Here is a 17,104-nt window from a genome sequence, read left to right as displayed (position 1 = left end):
AGTTGGTGAAGGCTTTCTGTCACATACTCACTGTGACTCATTCCAACAGTTGTGGAGCCTTTGTGTGCATGGAAAATGATTAGGTTAAGGTCAATTGTGTTGTGTATGGCTGTTATTTCTTCTGCTGAAAGGGCAGTGGTCTTAGGAAGGGACCTTGGAAGTATGGTGAACCCCAGTTGGAGGTAATGAATTCGAGGTGTTTAGATAGGAGGGAGTAGGAAGGTCACAGTTGCATGTTGGCATGCACTGGGAGAGTTACGATTCAATGTTGGGATTATGTCAGCTTTGATTGGAGGACCGGTGACAAAGAAGTGTTTCCAGTGCAGGGAGTGGGAGAAGGAAAGAACTTAGACAAGTCCAACATGGCTAAACTTGGGTGTTAGCCTGAAGGCCCTGTTGCTGTGTAATTCTTACTGTGTGCAAAATATCTCTGAAACTGACACTGGTACACACCAACATCTGGAGGAGCATTCCAGATCCACCCTCCATAAATTATCCAAGTAATTAACTTCTTACTCGCACCTTGGAGCACAGCTGCCCATCATCACCCATCTTACTTGCTACTATGTCCCTCATCAACCCTTCATATTATCCAGACCCTTCCTAGCTGACCTCTTCAGTTTACCACATCCTTCAAAACTCCCTCCCAAAACCCCACACAATCCAGAACCCAAGTGAATCCAAAACACTGTTGTTGACCTTTCTACAGAAAACTTCAGTCCCATATAAGCTTCAGTCATATCCAAAGTTCTCATCTTCAACCTTACATGAAAGTGTAACCATGATTGACCAGTCAAAGGTCTCTCCTTCTCTGGATTTTTATTTCTTTGGCACCAGTCCTCCAATCAAAGCCAACCTAATCCCAACATGGAATCTTACCTCTTCCAGTTTATATCATCATCCAACCATGAACCTCCCCCTTCCAACTAACTGCATCCTGGTCACCTTCCACGAATTCCTTACCTCCAACTTGGCCCCTCCAACTGTCCACGGACCCCTTCCTGAGACTATTATCCTTTCAGCAGAAGAAAGGACAATTGCACATGATAACAGACCCTAACCTAACTATCTTCTCTGCAGACAAGGGCTCCACCACTTTCATAATGATTTGCATTGAGCATGTGATTGAAGGGCTCCATCAACTGCCTGATTCCTCCACCTACAAGCTCCACCATAGTGATCTCAACTGAGAAGTCCAACATAAGCTCCAATTTCTTCTGAAATCCATAGGTCCATACCAGAACCTATACTTGAGCTCATCTCCTGCCTCACCCTAATGAATCCTCGTACATGCATCTTCTACATGCTCGCCAAAATTCAGAAACCTAACAATCCTACATGTCCTATAGCAGCTGGCTATTGTGCTCCCACTGAAAGAATTTCTGCTCGTCTTGACTGACCCCTAATACCAAAGGCCAAAACTTACCCTCCCATATCAAAGATACTGACCACTTCCTCCACTCAGTCTCCACCATCCCCACCACTTTACCTTCTGAATCCCTACTCATCACTGCTGATGCCACCTCTCTGTACACCTAAATCCTTTATGCCCATGGTTTTGCTACTATCAGACACTACCTCTCTTAACATGCTTCGGACACCAATCCCACCAACTGATTACTTCTACATTACTGACTGTATCCTGACTCAAAACTACCTGTCCTTTAAAGGAAGGGTAAACAAACAAATCCGTAACAAATGCATGCGTATCCACTTGACACCCTCTTATGCCAATTTGTTTATGAGGCTGTAATCTCCCCACGGAAAATTACACTCTACCACGCAATAATTAATAATTATCAATCAAATCATCCACATTTATTCACTTTTGGAAAGTATCTGAGCGGATTTTCTAGTAATATATGCGCCGACAGCTAGTCGACGCCAAGGTATTTTTCTAGTACGTTTATTCTTTGGAAGAACAGAGATACATATATGTATTCTCCATGGTTGTTAGAGAGGGATAACTAGGACAGCTTCGGAAGTATCTGTTGGAAGATTGTCGGGTTGCTAAAAGAGACATATTTGCTCTTTTTCTCGCTAAAGCGAGCTATTAACGTTTGTGCCACTAGCGGGTTATTTGAAGAGAGAGAAAAATTGTAAACGCAAATTAAGTAAGACTTGGAATCAACAGAAAACGGAACATGTAATGGAAATGGATTGAATATACAATTTTCCTCAGAAATAAGGTTTGTGACCCTTTTATTCTAGAGTGAATGACGAATGAGTTCTCTGTCTGAATCATTGATGATTGTCTTGGCCCTGTAATTAGTGGGGAAGTTTCAGTTGTGACGAAGAGAGCCTGCAATCACCGAGATTTTATAAAATCGTCCAAAAAGGCTTCGGACACATCTGAAATTCTAAATCTGTCGTAAAATGAACGAATTGTTCAAACGATCGATTTTCCCAACTGAATGCAGCGCTGAACAATAATAATATATATAAAGATTTTTTACAGCAAGCCAGCCGCTGAATATTAAGACGAAGGGCTCCACCAGAGATTCTATTGGGCTGAGTTCACGTAATGAAATATTATATTTAAAACTGTATATAGATAAAGGACAGAGAGAGAGAGAGAGAGAGAGCGAATGAAATTAGAAAAAATACGCAGAATCCTCCATTAGTATAATTGTTTGCATGTCTTATCACGGATCAGCCTAAAGATAAAACAGGAGGCCCTTACTTTACTGTACAGGTGTATGTGTGAGAGACATTACACCAAGTTAGCGGCAAGCTGCATTCACATACTTTCATCATTTACAGTATAATCCATTATAATGGCCAATCCGTGACAGGACACGTTTTTGGACGTTGTTAAAATAATTTTGTTCTCTGTTTCATGTGAACTACGACGAGCCAACTTAACTGACGCTTGGAAAAGAGAAGAAATACTCGCAGTCAAATTAAGGGGATCTACAAATAAGAACATAAAACAACACGCTGGGCGCAGAGAAAAGGCCAGATTAATAATTTTATTATTAAAGCTTGCTAGTATAGATGAAGTATACGCTTTTCTATTTAGTATTATTGGATATTTGAATATTGATTAATTGTGTTCATGCTAGATATAGTTTGATTGAGCTGCCCCAGTTGCATTTATCTGTATAAGTACAGTAAGAAACTAGCCACAGAAGTACTCTTGTGTGAACGGAGTTACATATAGTGACAGTAGAAGGGAGAGAGATATATATATTGACGGTAGAACATTTATATGGTTTTAACTAGGGCAATGTTTAAGATGAGTCAAGCAGAGCAGAGCAGCACGCAACAGCCTTCAGCTGTTAGCACTGATAATAATGATGTAGTAAGAAGTGCTGTAGAACCAATCGCTACAGATAGCGCAATAGAACGCCCTGTAGACACGGCTGGAGATGTAACGGCAAGTACGCAACATGGGTTAGATCCATTGGTCATTATCATGAGACAGATGCAGATGATAACCGAGAGCATGAATAATATGAATACAAAATTAGCCTCAGTTACTGAAGGGCAAAATGGTTTGAACGCGAAATTAGCCTCAGTTACGGAAGGGCAGGAAAATTTGAAAACTGAGATTAAGCAGCAGTTACAAGACAGTTTTTTCCGAATTAGAGCAGCGGATAGAGGCGAAGACAAAGGAACTTAAAGATCAGGCCGAAGAGACGGAACGAAAATTAACTGCACAAATAGAATTGGTGAAAGCTCAATGTGAGGAATCTACTCACCGCGTACGTGTAGAAATGGAGGAGTATGTGGCTATTAAGATAGATACCGTACGGGAACAGGTGGAAATGGTTCCGCAATTAGTACAAAAGCAAGATGCCATGTCATGTGCAATTGCGTAACTTCCTGAATTGGCACGTACGCAGACTAACCTAAAGGAAAGTGTTGAACATCTGACAGAGCGTCAAGATGTTATAGACCACCAAATTAATGTATTAACGGGTAAATTATCCGAAATCACATTAGAAAACAAAAGGCTAATGTGTGAAAACGTTAAGCAAAATGTTAAGGCAGCATTCCAGAGTCTATCTGGCAAACAGGAAGAGAATTTGTTTGCGAAAGGACTTGAGGAAGTGCGACAGCAGTTAGGTGCTGATTTCGAGCATTGGAAACAAACGATAGAAGAGTCGATACGCGTTTCACAACAAGGCTCAGAACAAATGAATACAGGCCAGCAGCAGAAGTTGGCAGCGACTATAGAGCCACTTACTGCACATTCGCACACGATACCGACTTGTGTAAGTAACTCAAACATTAAATTGCCTCGAGCTAGTTGTTCGCGTGAAGTCTTATCTAACGGAGATTACGAAAGCCTTTGCCATGCCGAAGAAAAAATGATAAAGCATCGGCAATTCCAGATTTTTTACACTGACAAAAGGGGGGTCCATCCAATTGTTTTTATTCGAGGTTTCAGAGGAGTGCTACCCAGAAATTGGTCGGAGTGGCAGAAGATCAGTTTCGTTACAGGATATATACAAGGTTCGGAGGCGGTTTGGGCCTCGGACATGACTTCTGTTTGCTCGACATATGACGATTTTGAGAAGGCGTTTTTAGCAAAGTTCTGGTCAGAAGGGGTACAGGAACGCCTAAGGCAGGAGGTGCTCTACCCAGAGCCTTTCTCCTTTTCAAAAGGAAGCCTTAGGAAGTATTTTGAAAAATATATAAATAAAACTAGATACTGGGACAGACCTATGCCCTTGCCAGACATAATAAACATACTTAAGGCTAGACTACCAATTAGCATCCGGAATCAATTGATTTACGGCAATGACAAAGACTTGGAGTCGTTCCTCACGACGTTAGACCATATAGATATTATTGAAGAGAACAACCAGAAAGCCCGTAATAACAGATTCCAATATAGGGAGATAGAACCTCCGGCAAACGGTAGGCAAGGGAATGAACAGAGATCGTTAAATAGTGGAGAAACCCCTCAAAATCTCAATAGTAATACCGGCAATAGTCTCGCGAGGGGCTATCCAAGGAACAACAGGAACGGCAAAAGATACAATCCCGTGTGGGGGAACGAAAGGAATTTCAGACCTCAAGCCTGGAATAATAACAGTAATAGAAAGTGGAATCATCCGGGGGGAATGAACTCAAATAACCAACATCAGTGGGGACGGACATCTACGAATCAACCGGTAATTACCGAAGTGACGGATGATGTCAACCAGCAGGCAAATCAAAATCCAACAAACTTGTAAGGACCCACTCGTGCCCCGGAGGAGCGGTCAACAATTGGTTGAGGGGCAACAGGATATGTGTACCCATGCTAACATATAATGATGGACGATTACTGGCAGATGAACTGACCGAGGACTTAGAACCACAGGATGAGGATAAGGAACAGGTGGCAGTAGCCGAAGTGCAAGTCATTTTGGAGACTGTACCTACAGTGGCGGTTTTAGACACAGCTGCAACCACAAATGTTATTTCGGAGGCACTATTCAACAAGATCAGAAATATAAGACGAGTACCAATTTTTCCAGTTCAAAATTGCAGAATAATAGGCGCCGTTGGGGCTAGATCGGCTAATGTAAAAGTGCAGTCACTACTTAGTGTAGAAGTCGAAAATGTAGCAATATTAAGCACATTCCTTGTTGTGAAAAATTTGGTGGTAGATTGCATTATCGGAGTCGACAGTCTACGTCAATACGGATGCAGAATAGATTTTAAAACAGGAAAAATTTGGTTGAATGTTAATAAACAAGAAATTGAGTTGAATTGTTGAAAAAAGGAAGCCTTACGAGAAAATATAATTGTGGGATCAGTGTGCAAGTAATCAGGACGGCACAAAATTCTAAACAGCATGTAATTAGTGAGTTCCAAGTCAAAGGAGATTTCGGTCAATTAGTGTACGAGAAGTTAAATGAATCCGACTGCATTACTGAAGATCAGAAGAAGCAGCTAAAAGAATTATTTTTAGCGTATAAAAACGTGTTTGATGAAAGGCCAGGAGTTATTAAGGGATACATATGCCATCTCTACGTTAAGCCGCACGAAACGTATTGTAGAACTTTCTATCCTGTTCCCTGGAGGTTAAAGGCTCAAGTTCAAAAAGAAATAGATCGCATGTTGAAATGGGGTTTGATCGAACCCTCTACAAGCCCATACTGCTCCCCATTGTTGGTCGTGCCAAAAGCAAATGGGACTGTGAGACTGGTACTCGACGCCAGAGAAATAAATAAAATCATAATTCCAGTGAGGACACATCCGGAAAACATAGACGAACTTATACAACGGTTCCAGGATGTCCAATATTTGACAAGCATTGATTTGCGGAGTTCTTATTGGCAAGTCAAGCTGGATGAGTCATCAAGGAGATATACGGCTTTCATTTATTCCGGAAGAAGTTACCAATTTACTGTAGTTCCTTTCGGACTCAACATTAGTGCTGGAATCTTTATAGCAGCTCTAGATTATGCACTAGGCCCAGAACTAAGAACCAGGATAACAGTGTTTGTTGATGATTTGCTTATTGCATCGAAGACTTGGGAGGAGCATATTACCTTACTGAGCCGGGTGTTGGACGTGTTCAAAACCATGGGAATAACTGCTAACCTACAGAAATCCCATTTTGCAGTAAACAGAATCAAGTTCCTGGGGCATATAATTGACGCAAAGGGAATTTTACCAACCAAGGAGAAGCTAATTGCGATTAGTAAGTTTCCAGCACCCAGAAATAGGAGGCAATTAAAAGGGTTTATGGGTCTTGCCTCATTTTTTAGAAGATTTATAACAAATCAGGCCATGAATGCAGCAGCTCTAAATAGTTTGTTGAAGAAGGATGTGCCCTGGCTCTGGACATTAGAGTGTCAAGAAGCATTCGAGGAGATAAAGAAGCAATTAGTAAATGCATCGCTTTTGTACCATCCGGACATGCAAGAAGAATTTTACTTGTCAACAGATTCGTCGAATGTGGGTCTTGGAGCGTGCCTTTTCCAAGTACGCAAGATAAATGGACAACTCACCTTCTGTCCTATTGCGTTTGCCAGTCGTGTTTTGTCCAACTGTGGACGAACTTACACGACGACAGAATTAGAGGCTCTTGCGGTCGTTGAGTTTTAAAAAATTCCATTATTATCTATATGGGTCAAAGACTATCGTATATTGCGATCATCAATCATTAACGTTTTTACAAACGTGTAAACTGTTACACCCCAGACTGGCTAGATGGACTCTCGCTCTGCAACAATACCAATTTAAGATCGTGCATGTCTCAGGACAGCAAAACATTATTTCTGACGCTCTATCAAGGTCACCGCAGGGTTTAACCAAAGAGATTGAAGTAAATAATAACTCAGAATTCCCTGTATTGCTGCTGCAGGAAAATCCATTTAAGACGTACTACGTCAATTTGTGTGCGCATATGGCACAGTTACAGAAAAGAGATGCTCAATGGGGAAGTGTCATTCAAAGGTTACAACAGCAACCTTCGGATCAGATGGCAAATTATTACAAGCTGGTAAATGGCGTATTATTTTTCCGCTGTGGAAGGCCAAACAAAGTCCGTTGGTGTGTTTGTATACCTGAGGCGCCAATAGAGAAACTTGTATGGTTCACTCATTTAACCTGGGGACATTTCGGTGCGACAAAATGTGCAGACAAGATAAGTGGGTACTGTTATTTTCCCAACATAAAGCGCAGAGTGCATGAGGTTTTAAAGAAATGCATAATCTGTCAAAAAACAAAGCCGGATTCAAAAGGGAGTAAGCACCCATTATGCTCTATATTAGTCCAAGAACCAAAAGAATTAATTTCGTGCGATCTGTGTGGACCGTTACCTACTTCAAGAGGTGGTGTTAGATATGTGTTGGCATTTCTCGATGTGTGTACGAAATACGTAAAGCTATACCCGATAAAGGCGGCTACAGCCAAAGTAATTGTATTAAGATTGATAAGGGATTATCTTCCACATGTTGATACCCCTAAAGCGATCATAACAGACAATGCCAAGATATTCACGGGACTCCGATGGAAACAGACTTTGTCTCAAGTCGGTGTGAAACACATACTAACATCATTTTACCACCCACAAGGCAATTTGGTTGAGAGAATTTTTAGAGAGTTCAATCGATTTATGAGGACGTATTGCCATAATAAGCAGACTGCGTGGGCAAATTATGTGGAAGAGTTTGAGCACATATACAATAACATGCCCCACTCCTCAACTGGATATACACCTCACGAATTGATGTTAGAAGCAAAAGAGGAAAACTTCTGGACTGACCATATGCCCAAAACTCAGGAAACTGAGATGCCTTGGTAAGAAAAAATAAGACAAGCCATCATAAATATGACAAAAAAGGCTGATCAGAGAAAACAACGATATGACAAATTAATCAAGAGGGTACAGACATACCATGTCGGAGAGAAGGTACTAGTTAAAAGTCATACAAAATCATCCTTAATAAAGAAGAGTATAAAGAAATGGAAGTTACTATATACTGGCCCATACATTATCCTACAAATTCCGAATCCTGGGGCTTATCTGTTAGCATACCCGGGATCGAACAAAATAAAAGGGTTATTTTCCCATAACGACTTGAAAAAATTTAATGAAAATTAGAAGATAGGGAGGAATGGTGTTGCGAGTGGCAGAGATGAACGCTCGTAAAAAACATAACAATAAACTGTGTGTGTAGTGTTAGAAAACTTTAAATTGAAATAATTAATCAGTGACATAGACTATAGAAATAGTGACTAACTATTACTATCGAGTGTTGCAAAGAAGATAATGGAGATAGGCTTCACCTGTGTTTGGGTGAACATGGAACTTTAGCATTGCCAATGTCATCAAGATTTATAAAGGATCTAACTGACCGTCAAGAACAATGAAATGTTTCCCGTAAATGACGCTGAATAATCAAAAGAGGTTCCGAGTGAAGGTTCATATACACTCCTGGAAATTGAAATAAGAACACCGTGAATTCATTGTCCCAGGAAGGGGAAACTTTATTGACACATTCCTGGGGTCAGATACATCACATGGTCACACTGACAGAACCACAGGCACATAGACACAGGCAACAGAGCATGCACAATGTCGGCACTAGTACAGTGTATATCCACCTTTCGCAGCAATGCAGGCTGCTATCCTCCCATGGAGACGATCGTAGAGATGCTGGATGTAGTCCTGTGGAACGGCTTGCCATGCCATTTCCACCTGGCGCCTCAGTTGGACCAGCGTTCGTGCTGGACGTGCAGACCGCGTGAGACGACGCTTCATCCAGTCCCAAACATGCTCAATGGGGGACAGATCCGGAGATCTTGCTGGCCAGGGTAGTTGACTTACACCTTCTAGAGCACGTTGGGTGGCACGGGATACATGCGGACGTGCATTGTCCTGTTGGAACAGCAAGTTCCCTTGCCGGTCTAGGAATGGTAGAACGATGGGTTCGATGACGGTTTGGATGTACCGTGCACTATTCAGTGTCCCCTCGACGATCACCAGTGGTGTACGGCCAGTGTAGGAGATCGCTCCCCACACCATGATGCCGGGTGTTGGCCCTGTGTGCCTCGGTCGTATGCAGTCCTGATTGTGGCGCTCACCTGCACGGCGCCAAACACGCATACGACCATCATTGGTACCAAGGCAGAAGCGACTCTCATCGCTGAAGACGACACATCTCCATTCGTCCCTCCATTCACGCCTGTCGCGACACCACTGGAGGCGGGCTGCACGATGTTGGGGCGTGAGCGGAAGACGGCCTAACGGTGTGCGGGACCGTAGCCCCGCTTCATGGAGACGGTTGCGAATGGTCCTCGCCGATACCCCAGGAGCAACAGTGTCCCTAATTTGCTGGGAAGTGGCGGTGCGGTCCCCTACGGCACTGCGTAGGATCCTACGGTCTTGGCGTGCATCCGTGCGTCGCTGCGGTCCGGTCCCAGGTCGACGGGCACGTGCACCTTCCGCCGACCACTGGCGACAACATCGATGTACTGTGGAGACCTCACGCCCCACGTGTTGAGCAATTCGGCGGTACGTCCACCCGGCCTCCCGCATGCCCACTATACGCCCTCGCTCAAAGTCCGTCAACTGCACATACGGTTCACGTCCACGCTGTCGCGGCATGCTACCAATGTTAAAGACTGCGATGGAGCTCCGTATGCCACGGCAAACTGGCTGACACTGACGGCGGCGGTGCACAAATGCTGCGCAGCTAGCGCCATTCGACGGCCAACACCGCGGTTCCTGGTGTGTCCGCTGTGCCGTGCGTCTGATCATTGCTTGTACAGCCCTCTCGCAGTGTCCGGAGCAAGTATGGTGGGTCTGACACACCGGTGTCAATGTGTTCTTTTTTCCATTTCCAGGAGTGTATAATTTCAAGCGCACGCTTAGATGTGTAAACGTGTGAAGGGATGTGTTGAGGCAGTGAATCATGAGTGACGGTTAACGCCGCAAAGATAATTTCCCGCGCAAAACAGTTGACGTCGGCGCGAGAGTTAGAATCGATATAGACGACACAGATATGCTTTGTAAGAGACTCGCACCAAACGCGAGGGTAAACTGATTCATGTTGAACTTTAAAAAGAAAAGGTGTTATAATTAGAAGTTAAGAGTTTTTAATTTATTATTGAATATTTAAAGAAAGTAATATTCATAGAATTAGTAGTTATTTAATGGGTCGTGTTCGTTTGGAATTTTTGTTTAAAAAAGAAATCCATTTCCATATATGTGCATGTGTGAACGCCGTATGAATCAGAGAATAAATGAAAGAAGTGAATCCGCATTCCTCAATGCTAATAAATTTTACATTACAACAATCAATTGGAGATATATGTGTATTTAGGATAAAAAGTTTTTGAGTATAGATAAATTATATGACTTTCAAGGAAATGAGGGATTATGTCTTTGTATAAAATGAACCACACTTTCCATTATTCGATGATTTGAATCCAAAATCTACTGTAAGTTGCATGAATCCTTTAAATTACGAAGAACAAATCACTGACAGAAATGTGTCAGAATTTTCGGACTTATAAGCACAAGTGGGGATGCAAAGTCCGAAAGAGTATTCAAACTAGAATAAATGTGAGGATGTTTTGGCAACAGCATTAGTTAATGGTGAAATTCCTTGAAGTACGTCGTAAGAAAAAGGATGCATGAAGCCATAAGGATTTTGCTTTCAAAAAGGAGAATCTTGGACGGTGCAACCTAACCAGTTCTCTTACAGGAAGAGTTTCCCCTTTGGTCATTGCTAATTCTTTCGGAATGAATGTTGCATGTGAAATCGGGTATCCCTGTTCCTTCTACTCTTCCCATTGGGGGCAGCGTAGAAGACCGACTACAAAGTGGGCCGCATAGAAGACCGACTACAAATGTGGACGTCGGGGACATGCAAGACCCGGGGGAGTTTTAGCACCGCAAGAGATTGTCCTAGGAACAAGATTGTAAAACGAAAACTTACGTTATTTATTGTAAATTTTTTTTTTTTTTTTTTTTTTTTTTTTTGCTAGAGGCACAAATCACTCTTCTCCAAAGCGTTATATAAATCGATCCCTATCTTTCCTTTAGAGATCTATTTCCACAATTTTCTTTTCCTTCTATAGGCTTTCCTATCTTCTTCTTCTATGTACCGTAAGCTGGGGGTCTAGGCTTAAGAGATTTTCCAAGGTTTCCCTGCTTAAGAAAGTTCCCGAATGGGTAGACCCTGATAACAGTTTCATGAAAGATCATCTTCCTTGGTTGTGCACAGCAGACATAACACCTTGATGCACGTAAAAGCAATACAGCTGCGGTATCTGTCTCTTCATTTCTTCTGTTTTCAATGTTTGTTTTCTTCGTCTGTCTTAAACATAATATTCTTTTTCAGTCGGAGGACTGACAATTATCACGTCCGGGTTATCCACACTAATAGATAGCTCGCGAAGTGTGTTCGGCAAATAAAAATTGAGCTCACAAACTTCGCTCGCTGCGAGGGGCGTTGTAAGCTCCCCACGGAAAATTACCCTCTACCACGCAATAATTAATAATTATCAATCAAATCATCCACATTTATTCACTTTTGGAAAGTATCTGAGCGGATTTTCTAGTAATATATGCGCCGACAGCTAGTCGACGCCAAGGTATTTTTCTAGTACGTTTATTCTTTGGAAGAACAGAGATACATATATGTATTCTCCATGGTTGTTAGAGAGGGATAACTAGGACAGCTTCGGAAGTATCTGTTGGAAGATTGTTGGGTTGCTAAAAGAGACATATTTGCTCTTTTTCTCGCTAAAGCGAGCTATTAACGTTTGTGCCACTAGCGGGTTATTTGAAGAGAGAGAAAAATTGTAAACGCAAATTAAGTAAGACTTGGAATCAACAGAAAACGGAACATGTAATGGAAATGGATTGAATATACAATTTTCCTCAGAAATAAGGTTTGTGACCCTTTTATTCTAGAGTGAATGACGAATGAGTTCTCTGTCTGAATCATTGATGATTGTCTTGGCCCTGTAATTAGTGGGGAAGTTTCAGTTGTGACGAAGAGAGCCTGCAATCACCGAGATTTTATAAAATCGTCCAAAAAGGCTTCGGACACATCTGAAATTCTAAATCTGTCGTAAAATGAACGAATTGTTCAAACGATCGATTTTCCCAACTGAATGCAGCGCTTAACAATAATAATATATATAAAGATCTTTTACAGCAAGCCAGCCGCTGAATATTAAGACGAAGGGCTCCACCAGAGATTCTATTGGGCTGAGTTCACGTAATGAAATATTATGTTTAAAACTGTATATAGATAAAGGACAGAGAGAGAGAGCGAATGAAATTAGAGAAAATACGCAGAATCCTCCATTAGTATAATTGTTTGCATGTCTTATCACGGATCAGCCTAAAGATAAAACAGGAGGCCCTTACTTTACTGTACAGGTGTATGTGTGAGAGACATTACACCAAGTTAGCGGCAAGCTGCATTCACATACTTTCATCATTTACTGTAAATGACGAAAGTATGTGAATGCAGCTTGCCGCTAACTTGGTGTAATGTCTCTCACACATAAACCTGTACAGTAAAGTAAGGGCCTCCTGTTTTATCTTTAGGCTGATCCGTGATAAGACAGGCAAACATACTAATGGAGGATTCTGCGTATTTTTTCTAATTTCATTCGCTCTCTCTCTCTGTCCTTTATCTACACTCCTGGAAATTGAAATAAGAACACCGTGAATTCATTGTCCCAGGAAGGGGAAACTTTATTGACACATTCCTGGGGTCAGATACATCACATGATCACACTGACAGAACCACAGGCACATAGACACAGGCAACAGAGCATGCACAATGTCGGCACTAGTACAGTGTATATCCACCTTTCGCAGCAATGCAGGCTGCTATTCTCCCATGGAGACGATCGTAGAGATGCTGGATGTAGTCCTGTGGAACGGCTTGCCATGCCATTTCCACCTGGCGCCTCAGTTGGACCAGCGTTCGTGCTGGACGTGCAGACCGCGTGAGACGACGCTTCATCCAGTCCCAAACATGCTCAATGGGGGACAGATCCGGAGATCTTGCTGGCCAGGGTAGTTGACTTACACCTTCTAGAGCACGTTGGGTGGCACGGGATACATGCGGACGTGCATTGTCCTGTTGGAACAGCAAGTTCCCTTGCCGGTCTAGGAATGGTAGAACGATGGGTTCGATGACGGTTTGGATGTACCGTGCACTATTCAGTGTCCCCTCGACGATCACCAGTGGTGTACGGCCAGTGTAGGAGATCGCTCCCCACACCATGATGCCGGGTGTTGGCCCTGTGTGCCTCGGTCGTATGCAGTCCTGATTGTGGCGCTCACCTGCAAGGCGCCAAACACGCATACGACCATCATTGGCACCAAGGCAGAAGTGACTCTCATCGCTGAAGACGACACGTCTCCATTCGTCCCTCCATTCACGCCTGTCGCGACACCACTGGAGGCGGGCTGCACGATGTTGGGGCGTGAGCGGAAGACGGCCTAACGGTGTGCGGGACCGTAGCCCAGCTTCATGGAGACGGTTGCGAATGGTCCTCGCCGATACCCCAGGAGCAACAGTGTCCCTAATTTGCTGGGAAGTGGCGGTGCGGTCCCCTACGGCACTGCGTAGGATCCTACGGTCTTGGCGTGCATCCGTGCGTCGCTGCGGTCCGGTCCCAGGTCGACGGGCACGTGCACCTTCCGCCGACCACTGGCGACAACATCGATGTACTGTGGAGACCTCACGCCCCACGTGTTGAGCAATTCGGCGGTACGTCCACCCGGCCTCCCGCATGCCCACTATACGCCCTCGCTCAAAGTCCGTCAACTGCACATACGGTTCACGTCCACGCTGTCGCGGCATGCTACCAGTGTTAAAGACTGCGATGGAGCTCCGTATGCCACGGCAAACTGGCTGACACTGACGGCGGCGGTGCACAAATGCTGCGCAGCTAGCGCCATTCGACGGCCAACACCGCGGTTCCTGGTGTGTCCGCTGTGCCGTGCGTGTGATCAATGCTTGTACAGCCCTCTCGCAGTGTCCGGAGCAAGTATGGTGGGTCTGACACACCGGTGTCAATGTGTTCTTTTTTCCATTTCCAGGAGTGTATATACAGTTTTAAATATAATATTTCATTACGTGAACTCAGCCCAATAGAATCTCTGGTGGAGCCCTTCGTCTTAATATTCAGCGGCTGGCTTGCTGTAAAAGATCTTTATATATATTATTATTGTTAAGCGCTGCATTCAGTTGGGAAAATCGATCGTTTGAACAATTCGTTCATTTTACGACAGATTTAGAATTTCAGATGTGTCCGAAGCCTTTTTGGACGATTTTATAAAATCTCGGTGATTGCAGGCTCTCTTCGTCACAACTGAAACTTCCCCACTAATTACAGGGCCAAGACAATCATCAATGATTCAGACAGAGAACTCATTCGTCATTCACTCTAGAATAAAAGGGTCACAAACCTTATTTCTGAGGAAAATTGTATATTCAATCCATATCCATTACATGTTCCGTTTTCTGTTGATTCCAAGTCTTACTTAATTTGCGTTTACAATTTTTCTCTCTCTTCAAATAACCCGCTAGTGGCACAAACGTTAATAGCTCGCTTTAGCGAGAAAAAGAGCAAATATGTCTCTTTTAGCAACCCGACAATCTTCCAACAGATACTTCCGAAGCTGTCCTAGTTATCCCTCTCTAACAACCATGGAGAATACATATATGTATCTCTGTTCTTCCAAAGAATAAACGTACTAGAAAAATACCTTGGCGTCGACGAGCTGTCGGCGCATATATTACTAGAAAATCCGCTCAGATACTTTCCAAAAGTGAATAAATGTGGATGATTTGATTGATAATTATTAATTATTGCGTGGTAGAGTGTAATTTTCCGTGGGGAGATTACAAGGCATCAAGAGGAAACCTCCCCAGCCTCTCAAAAATCTAAGGTCCTAGTCTGATTCAATTTAATTGATGATATCTTCATTACCTTGGCACAGGGCCAAGACAACCTACCTGCATTCCTTCACAACCTCAACACCTTCTCTCCCAACAGCTTCATCTGATCATCCTCTGCCTAACGTGCCACATTTATGGAGTTTGACCTCCGCCTCTCTGATGGCTCCATTCACACCTCTGTCCACAGCTGCTATCCCATTCACAACAAAAATCTTTCCTTTACATTGTAGCTATCCATGAAAACCTCATTTGAAGTGACGAGAAATCCCTCGCCCAATATGATGAAGTCTCAGGTAGGCCTCCACAGATGCCACTTCTCCACCCTCCCTCCCCCAAACCTAATCCACATAACGATTTCCCGTGCCATCTCACACACCATCAATCCTGCCACCACCTGGAAGGATCAGCTACAATGAATTACCCATATTGTGACCCTGGAATGCACTGGACTGAATTGGAAAAACTAAAACATATCCTTTGTGAGCGCTTTGGTTACTTCTTATTATGCTATGAAATGAGGGAGATCCTACTGAAGATCCTTCCCACACCTCCTAAGAAGTATTCTGTCACCCACATAACCTACACAAAATCCTAGTAAATTCTGTGTCGATCTGACTCCCAACCTCTTGCCACAGCGATAGTATCTCTATTGTGGACAAAAGTGCAAGACTTGCCTACTCCAGCCACCCAGCAACTCCCACTCCAGTCCTGTCACAGCTCATCCTACCCCATCAGAGACCATACCATGTCTGAAAGTAGGTGTATGACATCTCTGCTGTAAATACTTCACAGGAGTTTGTGTTGGTATGACAACTATCCCTACACGAGGATGAATGGGCGCCACCAAACTGTTGCCAATAACAAAGTTCATCACCCATTGGCACATCATGCAGCTGAGCACAGAATGCTTAATTTCAATGCCTGCATCAATCTCCAGGCCATCTGGATCCTTCCACCCAGCACCAGTTTTTCTGAACTATGCAGACAGGAGCTATCCTCATAACGTAGCCTCCACTCCAACAATCATCTTGGCTTCAGTCTCAGGTAATCCATTGTCTCCACATACTCCACTCAACAATGTCCCTTTCTCTGTCCTGTCAATCCCCACATCACCTTCAGTGTGCACCACTTCCCATTGGCTCTGATAACTGCACATTACATTCCTAGACCATATTTCTGTCTCCCTCTCTCTCATGTTATTAGCTGGATAACTGGTTACTTCACTCTGAACAACTAGTTACCCACCCCTCCCTCTCTGTGCCTCCCAACTGTCCCTCTCCCACTGCCCCTCACCTGAAACAATCCCCACTAGAACCTAGTTCACCTGCTGAAATGCAACTCTGGCACTGTTTGTCATGCCAGTATCACGTAGGGGCATAGCTGTGCATAGCTGGACATGTGCATGTGTAGTGTTGTATTACAATCATTTCAGCCAGTTGTGCAGCGGTACTTAGTAACCACTTGTTAATGTTATTATACCCTCTGCCTGGTGGTGTAAGCATGTCTAAGTAAAACAAACCCCTTGACAAATTTTGGTGCCTTTATTCTAGTTTTGTAATTACCTCTCTGGTTTCTTTTACAATGAGTGAGTTTTGAAATTTGCATATTCTTGTTAAAGTTGTTGCCTGTTACGCTGGTTACGAGTACAAGGACTAAAGCTGTGTTGGGAAGTTATTTGGGAACGTTCTCTCTCAATGTTATGATTCTTAATT

Source organism: Schistocerca nitens, chromosome 2 (genome assembly GCF_023898315.1).
Source record: "Schistocerca nitens isolate TAMUIC-IGC-003100 chromosome 2, iqSchNite1.1, whole genome shotgun sequence".
In the NCBI taxonomy this organism is placed as follows: domain Eukaryota; kingdom Metazoa; phylum Arthropoda; class Insecta; order Orthoptera; family Acrididae; genus Schistocerca; species Schistocerca nitens.
This window is presented reverse-complemented; position numbering follows the sequence as displayed.